The sequence below is a fragment of the Lissotriton vulgaris genome, chromosome 2_1 (genome assembly GCF_964263255.1).
Source record: "Lissotriton vulgaris chromosome 2_1, aLisVul1.2, whole genome shotgun sequence".
NCBI classification, from domain to species: Eukaryota; Metazoa; Chordata; class Amphibia; order Caudata; family Salamandridae; genus Lissotriton; species Lissotriton vulgaris.
Window position 1 is genome coordinate 2115217810 of NC_141687.1, and position 10939 is coordinate 2115228748.

The following is a 10939-nucleotide window of genomic DNA, read 5'->3' on the forward strand; positions in this document are numbered from 1 at the left end:
CTGAGTTGTTATAGCTTTGAAGTGTAATTTAATAATGATTTTTCAATTTTAAGATGGACACCTGTCGGGCACCTCGAAATTGTGTACTGTGTCTCACAGCATCTACTGCAATTAGCAATTTTATAGGCCTTGTCATTAATAAACAGAACAGGTTTCTTTAGAATCTAAAAATGTATGTTGCATCACGAGCGAGGGACCCCGAAAAAATGGTCCTGGCCTGGGGAATCATGACTTCTTTGACTGTGCCCATTGGACGCGCCTGACCTCTGCCATCGAGAATTATCGCATGTGTATTTAGCATATAAAACAACATTAGTAACCTGGGGGCATATTATCAAGGACCGGTGTTAAAATTAGCGCCGTTTTATCGGAACTGCAGATAAAACAGCGATAATGGGCTTGATAATACGCCCTTGTTAATTCCCATAGAAGCCCATGTTAACATCAGAACATGGGCTTCTATGGGAATTAACAAGGATGTATTATCAAGCCCATTATAGCCGTTTATTCGGCAGTTTCCTGCCGATAAAACAGCGATAATTTTAACACCGGTCCTTGATAATATGCCCCTTACTCTTTAGCTGTTGTCTGTACGAAAAGGGGCATTTTAGTGGCTGACATTGTCTCCAGTGCCTAAAGCAGCTTTATTTCCAAAGGCAGAACAATACGTGCTGGAATTACAAATGGAATCCCTTCAATTTCAATCCCACTTTTTAAATACGTAATTTTTATTGCCTGAGCTGCGTGGCATATTTGCGCACAACAAAAATGTAAATCATTTTAGGAATGCTAGACATGCAGATGTCATAAAACATTGAAATGTGTTGTTTCGTGAAAAAACTGAATGCATCTATTATGAATTAGCTATTAAAAGGAGGTGGGAACAACCGTGCAGAGGAGGTGAAATAAATATAGCAATAGTTTAAGCTTTAAGTAAAGTAGACTTTACTGACATTAGAACAAATCTGCTTTTTCTCTTACCCGAAAAGCTAATTTCATTGAAAGGTTTCTGCGCTGAAGTCGTGAAAGATTCTCTGTGTTGGTTGATTAGTAGGTTCCTTGTCACCATGTACGGAAATAGTGCAGCTTCTTATCTTCCTCTGACAGCCAAGACCTCCCAGACCATCCTTTCAAGGAAGGCCGGGTATTCATACTTTAGCAGCTTGTGGTGTCTCACTTTTGCTGCTTTTATGGGCGGGGCCACGTTGATGCGTCATTAGCTTAGTTTTCAAATTAAAACAATGATGCAGTGTACATGCAATTTGCTGATCATAGACTTCTTTCGGTGGCAGCTGCACTGTCATGAGTGTGATCTTATTGCTCTTCGCAAACACCACATTTACTCATGTTATATGCATACACTACCGTCGTCATGTGTGAATCTGTGATCTTGTACACTTAGGCATTGCCACCAAGCAATCAAGCAGATGTGGGATAGCTAAAAGTAACTCCTCTAAGATAATGGCTCTGGACTGAGACTGGGTGTTAGGCTGAGTTCAATATTTTACGTGTGACGGATTTAGAGAAAGACTAGGATAGGTGGGGAGAAGCAGAGAGAGCAAAGTACAGATTCCCCAGGATGTCACCAAAGGCAAGCCCATCTGCGCCGTTCTGCGTCCTGACCGCGACTAGCGGCAGAAACCCTGGATCTCTGACCACTCACCACTATGACTCAGCTGCCCTTCTCGCACTCAACCCAGGGATGAATAACAACTGCCAGCTGTCCACTCCGAATATCACCCAGGGCCAGTTTTCCTGCTGCCAGAACTTTGCCTCCGACCATACCCCGTGTACACAGCCCCCACGACATACACTATCACCTCCTGAGCCCTCAATTGCATCATCCTCAACATGCTCTCCCTACACAGACACTCCATATAGATCTGGGACCTCCTTGACACCCTCTTTTTAGACGTCGCCTTCTTCACGGAAACCTGGACAAACTCCTCCTCCGCCCCGGACATCACCACCACCATCTCCAATGGATACAAGATCCAAAGGAAGGACCGGCCACACCGCCCAGGTGGAGGACTTGCCATTGCACACAAGAGCTCCCTCCAATTCTCCACCTCCAGCACGAGCAACTCCCTCAGAAGACCAAACACCTGTTTCCAGATCCAGACCAGCCCCTGAACCAGGCTCAGAGGCACCCTCGCCTACAGACTCCCAGGGCCTCACGCTTCTTTCACCACCACCATTGTAGACCTCATCGCACCCCACGCCATTGCCTCCATGCACTGCACCCTCATCAGAGACCCAAACTTCCACCTCAGCGACCCTGACTCCACCGCCCTCCTAGAAAACCTTGCTAACATTGGACTGAAGTAGCTTGTTGCCACCCCCACCCACAAAGTGGGACACACCCTCGACCCCATCTGTCCAGGAGGGAACAAAGTCCGCTTCAGCCACACCTCGCAGCCCCTCTGGACAGACCACCACTGCGTACACTTCTCCGTCAACACCACCACTGTACACCTGCCCACGCCGTGCCCACATCGAAGAAACTGGGGCAGGGTCACTGAGGAACACTTTTACTCCATCCTCATCCCTGAACCCACCCCCGCCACAACCGAAGCCAACTCTGCAGTCAAGGAGCTTCATCGCTGGATCTCTAGCTTTGCAGACAAGCTCGCACTCCTCCACAACCCTGACAGACAGCGCACCTTGAAGGCCACCGGGTTCACCACCGACCTCCTAGAAGCCAGACGTTCCTGCAGACGTCTCAAAAACGGATGGAGAAACAGCAATGCCACTGAAGACAATACCACCTACAAGAACGCCATGACATCATACCATCAAGTAATAAGAGCCACAAAGAGGACCTTCATCCAAAATCCTCACCAAATCCAGCAACTCAAAAGAACTCTTCAACATTATCCAGCAATTCACCAAACCACCTAGCGTAGCCACAGACGTCACACCCTCCCAGGACCTCTTCGACAAGCTCAGTTCCCACTTCCACACTATTATCAAGAACCTCTACGACAACTTCAGTGTACAAACTCTGGAAACTGCTCTCCCCTCCAGCAAGTACAGCCAGCCCACCATCATCACCTGGACCCTAATCACAACCGAAGAGACCACTACGACCATGAGGAGCACCCACTCAGGAGCCCCCATGGACCCCTGCTCATCGCACATCTTCCACAGAGCCACCGCCACCTTAGCGCCCGAACTACGGCACACCATCAACATCACCTTCGAATCCGGCCTCTTCCCGAATGACTGGAAGCAGGCAGACGTCAAGCCTGTCCACAAAATCCCTCCGCCGACCTGATGGACCTGAAGAACTACCGCCCCATCTGTCTCCTCCCCTTCACCGACAAGATCACTGAGAAAATCGTCAACACACAGCTTACCACCTTCATCGAAGATAACAATCCATGTCTGGATTCCACAGAAACCACAGCACCGAGACCGCCCTCCTTGCCGCCACCGGTGAAATCCGCAGGCTCCTCAACCAGGGCCACTCCACAGCTGTCATTCTGCTAGACCTATCTGCAGCCTTCGACATCGTCTCCTACCACACTCTCGCAGCCAGACTCCACAACGCCGGCATAAGAGGAACTACCCTCAACTGGATACGCTCCTTTCTTGCTGGCAGAACCAAAAAGATCAGACTCCCTCCCTTCCTGTCCGAACCCACACAGACCGACTGTAGAGTACCCCAAGAATCATCGCTCAGCCCCACGCTCGTCAATTTCTAAATGGCCCCCCTCACTGTCATCATCAGGCAGCACGTTCTCGGCATAGTATCCTACGCAGACGACACCCAGCTCATCCTCTCCATCACAAAGAACCTTGAAGCAAACAGACTCAGTTTCCTGGAAAGAACAAAGGCCGTCACAGCCTGGACGAGCAGAAGCTGCCTAAAGCTCAACTCTGATAAGACTGAGGTCCTCATCCTCAGACCATCCCCCACAGCATGGGACAACACCTGGTGGCCACCTGCCCTCGGAAACCCACCCAACCCTATGGACCACGCCCAGAACCTCAGCATCATTCTTGACTTCTCCTTCACCATGACCTGCCAGATCAACACCGTCACCTCCACCTGCTTTATCTCCTTCCACATCTGCCACAAAACCTGCAAGTGGATCCCCCCAAAACCAGAAAGACTGTCACCCACACACTCAAAACCAGCAGGCTGGGCTACGGGAATGCCCTCTAAACTGGAATCCACAAGTCCCAGCTACACAGACTCCAGACCATCTAGAACAGCGTGGCCAGACTCATCCTCGACAGAACCTTCAAGCTACTCACCCACTACTAAAAATCCCTCCACAACATCAGACCCAAATACCTCAACGAAAAAGTCTATTTCCATGTACCCAAAAGAAACCTCTGCTCAGCCAATCTCGCCCTGGCAGAAATCCTGCGCATCTGCAGAGCCACAACGGGTAGACGAGCCTTCTCCTGCGTTGATGCCAAGGCCTGGAACAAACTCCCAGTTGACATCAAGCACTCCCCCACCCTGCACATCTTCAGGAAGAGCCTGAAGACCTAGTTTTTGTCTAACCTGGAGCAGCAACCCTCCCCGTCCCCTCCATCCCCCAAGCGCCTTGAGACCCTCATGGGTGAGTAGTGCGTTTTAAGATTCCCTGATTGATTGTTTGATTGATGTTATTTGACTTTTCTAGTATTACCATGTCACCTAGGTTGAACACTGTGGAACTGATTCACAAGGTAAACTTACACCTTAGTGTATGTTTACAATTCATTGCAATTCACAAAGGAAGTTTACTAGTGGTATCTTTACAACTACCTACCTTTTTATGTGCAGAGTCTCCACCACAAGTGCAGAGACTCCTCACTCGCAAAGATACTATTCCTAAAATTCCTTTGTGAATTGCAAAACATTGTAAACTTACATTAAAGTGTAGGTTTATCTTTGTGAATCAGGCCCAGATAGTACAGCGTTTGCTCGGTTCAATGCACTGTGTATATTGTATTGAGTGTTATTCCTAATTGTAGGGATTCCCATGTGACCTGTGACAGAGCTCCCGGGTTGCCAAAGTAATATTACCGAGGTAAAAGGATTTTTGGCAGGCATTCCAAGCTTTGCTACAGCAACAATGCCTTCCTTAGATAGAAATGCATATGGACTATGTGCAACAACTAGCCAAACAATTATGTGAATAAATAACGTATAGGCTTAGTTAGATACACAGACAAACACTTAAAAAAAGTAATTAAAACGAAGAAAATTGGATACAGAGATTAATTTGTATCAACAAATCAAAAGTCAACCCTTGACAAACCCTACGAAAAGATGTTCAGTTATGAAATCAAATTTGAAAAGTAAGAAAGTGCCCTTAAAGCACTCATGTTCCCTCTATCAGAGATCTGTGAGTGAAGGATCTTTGGTCTTGCTGAATTTTTTTTTCCTTTGGGCTTATCAATTTTCCTAGATTTTGAAAGACTTCAACGATGCAAACCTCAATAAAGGCTGCATTTCGAAAGGACTTTGTAGTGCGCAGTGCTGCTGTAAAATTGAACTTTGTCTCAAAACACAAAGTTGAAGCTGCCATGTTTGTGTCTTTTATATTTTATGTCTCTTTGCCTCTGGTCCTTTCATGTATAGTTTTCAACAAATCATCAGGACCTATTCCTCAGACCTTACAGGTGCATGGTTGGGGGGTCCTCACATCCAGTCTTCCATGTTCACGTGGAATGCCCAGTTGAAAAAATTCCAATGGAATTCTTGCACATCTGTCTGACGATCTTCCGCACCTAACCCTGTGGGTTAGTAGGAGACTGGAACCATAAGTCCTGGAGCAAAATGCTAGAATGCATATTTTCAGGAAGAGCGGAAGGCACCACTCGCTAATGATCCCCACAGGTAGGCAGGTCGTATTTGTAAATGTAGTAGACACTGTTTTCTTCGCTCCTATACAGATCTGAGGGCACTTTGTATCAGATGCCTGTCAGTCGCTGATCATATTTTGCCTAGTAAGACTCTGAGGCTTCCCACGTCCAGTTTTATTGCAAAACAATATATTTAATTTCCTTTCCTTTGATTCATACTTTGAAGCAAAGACAATATCTAAAGTTTCATGGAAAATAAAATAAAATATAATGGTGAATCCTTGTTTTAGGAATACAGAGCTTTCCCCATGCTTCCAAACCCTGCCCCTCACTGTTCAGTCCCTGGGCATCAAGGCAGAGCCCTTCCTGTGAGCCAGCCTTCCATGCCTCCAGCAGACTATAGCCTCACTGGGCCTGCTGGACCTAGTTTCTGAATAGGGAGAGGCGTTGAAGAGGTCCCACTTGGCAATCTCAGCTTTCCTCATTTACATTCTGGGCATTGTGTCATAATATTGAAGTGGTTACTGGAGAGCACAACCCAAAATAATTATCGGACTAGGTGCATTCACAAACATGAATATTCTTCAGCTGAGTAGAGGTAGAACATATTTCTTATTGCATACCTGCTATAAAGGTAATACATAACAAATGTCCATGTCATGAGTGATGTAATATGTGAGGTCATAAGAAGTGCATTGCGGGGGCGTAAGTTATGCTGAATTTCAATGATTTTATACAAGTGAAATCTGAGACTAACTATAATGTCCCTGTAATCCTTTGCTTAGTCAGTGAATTTCTGTTTTAAAAAACAATTCTATTTCCTAAGTATAACATCCCTGTAACCGTTGTTTTTTTAAATGATTTTCAACGTTTACATTTTTTTTATTTCCTCACTGTAACCTTTAACTTTTGAGAGACGGTGTATGAGTGGCTGTCTAGGTAGGTGAGTGGGTGCATGAGTAGCTGTATGGGTCTCTGAGTGGTTTTGTGGGTGTGTGAGCGGCTGTATGGGCCTGTGGGTGGGTTTGTGAGTGACTGTATGGGTTTAAACATGACTGTGTGAGTGGGAGTATGACTTCCTGTGTGGATCTGTAAGTAGGTGCATAAATGTCTGATTAGGTCTGTGACTGGCTGCATGAGTGTCTGAGTGGGTCTGTCAGTGGGTGCATGAGTGTCTGAGTGTGTCAGTGAGTCAGTGTATGGGTTTCTGACTAGGGATTGAGTGGGTGCCTGAATGTCAGTGAGGATCTGTGAATGGATGGAAGAGTGTCTGAGGGGGTGAGTGGGTAAATGAGTGCCTGAGTGGGTCTGACTGGTTGTGAGAGTCTGTGAGTGGGTTAGTGAGTCTCTGAGTGGGTCAGTCAGTGGGTGCACGAGTCTTTGAGTGAATCTGTGAGTGGGTGCATGAGTGGGTCCGTGAGAGCATGCGAGAGCCTGAGTGGGTCTGTGGGTGTGTGAGTCTTAGTGGGTCTAGTAGTGTGTGTGTGAGTCTATCAGTGGTTCTATGAGTGGGTGCATGAGTGCTTGAATGGATCTGTGAGTGGGTGCATGAGTGTGTCTGTCATTAGGTGCATGAGTCAGTGAGTGGGTGTATGAGTATGTCTGTCAGTGGGTCTTTCAGTCAGTGCATGTAAAAAAGAAGGGTGGCACACAGGAGCAGGTCCTCATGCCAGCTACCCCTACCGCCTACCTTTTCTACCTCTTCTCTGCTCATGCCTGCCCTCTATTTTGCATCTTTCCACTCATTCTGCACGTTATTTTACAGGTGTTTGCTCACTCCTAACCTTTATTCTGCCTCTTGCTGCTCATTTCAGAACTCTTTTTTGCCTCTTTCTGCTAATGCTGCCTGTTATATTCCCTCTTTCTGCTCGCTCCTGACCTTTATTTTTCCTCTTTCTGTGCTCTTTTCTGTTTATTCTGCTTCTTGCTGCTGGTTTTTAACCTCTATATTGCCTTTCCGCTAGTTTCTGACCTTTATTCTGCCTCTTGCTGCTCGTTTGTTGTATTGGTCAGAGAAGTACACTTTCTGGAACTTTTCAACCCACTTAAAAAATTTGCACTTTGAGAAGTACCAGAATCTGGAAAACACAAGGCAGATGGGCTCCTTGTGGATAGATCACTAACTGGAGTGGTAGAACATTCTGAGTGTGTACTAACTGCGAGCTATGTTAATCCATATCTTGGCTTGCGTCACCAAAAACACTCCACTGGGGGAAGAGGAATTAGTATGTGTTTGACCTGTACCTTCTGTCAGCAACCTGTGTGGAGTGCAGGACCCCCAGACAACAGGCAAAAAGAGTGCACCTCTCACTGTCCTACTTCCACACCGGTGCATCAAAGGGGTGGAAACCTGGGAAAATAAGCTCCACAACCAACAAGGATTGTTCCAGGTGGGAGAGGGGCAGGAAGGCTGCCCTTGGCTTGGACTTCTATCTGGCCCCTTATCTAGTATGTACTGCCACACGTGGGAGACCATGAATGCGCATGGGTCACCCATGTCAAAAATAAGGGAATCACAAGCCAAATAGCTAGAACTATCTTAAACTGTTTTAGTATGAATTACATTATGTTTTCACCTTATAATCCTGCTTTTAATTATTGTGATAATTCACTGACAATGCAAGAAGGCCTAATATTTTATAACTACACCAATTATATTTTGTTAAGCAAATAGAAGGAGTATTGTGGCTTTAGGGTTGAGGGCTTGTAGGTTAGGGTTGAGGGCTTGCAGACCACTGGATATGCCTTCAGCACAGCAGGCCCAGGGTATAATTATGGGTTTTTCAGATCTGTGGGACTCTAGTGTGTGCATCCTGTTGACTGTAAGAATCTTTAGTGGGTGCCTTCGTAGACATTCCACCTGCCATCCTGTATATATTTGTATCTTTGTGTATAGTATTTATTAGTGTGTCTAATATAATACTTTTCATGTTTATAAGAAGAAGCACTGACTGGACAGGGATTTATTAAGAGGTGTCGATTGCATTTCTACATAATTATGACGCCCTATTATGATGTAAGTCAGAAAGCCTGAGGCTTTCTGACTTACATCGTTGGTTTCAAATTCGATAGCCTTATTACGATGAAGGCTGTCAGATGTGAAACCAGGCGGTCAGCCTGACTAGCTTTTGATGGGCTCAAGGAGCCCGTCAGCCAGTTCGAGCCCGTTCATAATAGCCTATGTACAACACTTATACCATATGGATTATGATGTCGGTTTCTGACAGGCTTTTCATGCTGGGCTTTCTGATATGAAAAGCATGTCGGAAAGTGACTTTGGGTGCCCCTGAGGGCCCTCTGGCCCATTCAACGCGGTGCTGGGATTAACAAAAACACCAATTTCTCTATGGGAGTTTGTGCTCCGGCCAGTTTACAGCCACAACACAAGCTCCCATAGAGCAATGGGAGAGTGCAATCGCACAATGTCCAGTCGCATCCTGATAATGCGGACGAGACCACCGACCGGATGTCGTTTCGGTCCCGAATCGCAACGGTGTCCAACATCGTAATGTTGTCCTTTGTCTCTAGCTCACAGCACTGCCCCTGACTAAGGCCTGGGCTGCTCTGCCTTGCTACTGTGAAAGTCAAGTGCTGAAAAGGGGTACTTGGCTTCCATTAAAGGGATCCACAACATGGGGGCTCCCGGACACCAGTGGAAAAAGTCACTAGTTGTTACTTTTGTGGTCCAGTATCCACAGTCTGCCCTGGGGACCCCAGGTGAGATATCCGACACTTGAATCCTGTTTCATTGTACTGAAATCTTGAACACTGCTTTCGTTGAAAAGTTTATGCATAAGTTTACTGCTCTTTTCCTTCCTTTTTCCTACTGGACAGAACACACAAGGTCTCCCTCGTAGTTTTGCCAACTGTTGCATTATGTGTGCCCCAGAGAATGGACATTTTCCTTCTTTATCTTGTTAGCATCAGTTGGATATTGCATGACAGCACAAGTATACATTTGTTAGCAGCAGGAAATAAAAAACATATGTTGTCCTGATTTCTGCTTTTAGGCCTTTCGCGCACACCTTTCACACACAACACCTGAATGCAAATGTTAATGTTAGGTCAGTATACATTGCATACTAACAAGCCGGTATTGCATGTATCTTTAGAAAAACACAAAAGCCCTTCCACACATGACATGGCCTCACTACTCCACAAGTGTAAGTATTTCTGCTACTTTCAATGACCTGGGAGTTCTCCCCAGACCATCTGCTCTGTCTGAAATTAATCCATGGACTGTTTCCAAGCAGGCAACCTCCATATTAATTCACTACCATATCCATGTATTTAACAGTTTCATATAACACTCAGTAAACCATATAAATCAAATTGCTCAATTCAAACACAAGCCTCGATATCTCTCTAGACCAAATAAAGAAATTCTCTTCAATTTCTCTTCAATTTGGATGAATACCTCATGCATAAATTCAAGCGAGCGGTAGGTATGTTTTTAGGAGAAACTCTTCCTTTTTTTGTTCAATTCCAAATCTTGATGTGGGAAAAAGTGACTGAGCAGGAGTACTTGAAGATAAATCCTGCGTTGCCATTGGTAGGGGCATAAGGCTATGTACCGCTCCAGTTCCCTCTCTTTAACCTCCTTTTTAGGTCTCACCTAGGCAGTGCATGCGCTGCCTCGTCGTGAGATGCTGCACACAGTATAGCGGGGGAAGCTCTGCCCACTTTCAGGCCATAATTTTGATTGGCTTCAATGATAAATTCAGCTTTTTGATTGGTGTTTGGCTTCTAGGTCCCGCCTCCTGACTGCCATGGCATCATTTTTGCTCTTCCGAGGCTATCAACCCCTTTACCTGTAAAACTGTTTTGTTTCCCTGTCTCTCCATGTTCTCTTCCATAATCCGTAACTTCTTGTACAACAACCACACCCCACCCCCTCCCGTTCGTGCCTTCTTTCATGCCGGCACTTACATTTAAAATGCAATAGGACTCGGGTAAATCCGAGTCCTATTGCATTTTCAATGCTTGTTTGGCATGTGATTGGTGGGTGAATTGGCACTCTTGGTGTTGCATGCGCGCGATGCCTTACATTGTACGCATGCGTGCCACAACACTGGCTTTTTCCCAATACACGGCGGGAGGCAGACACTCAGATAATGGAGTTCATTATTGT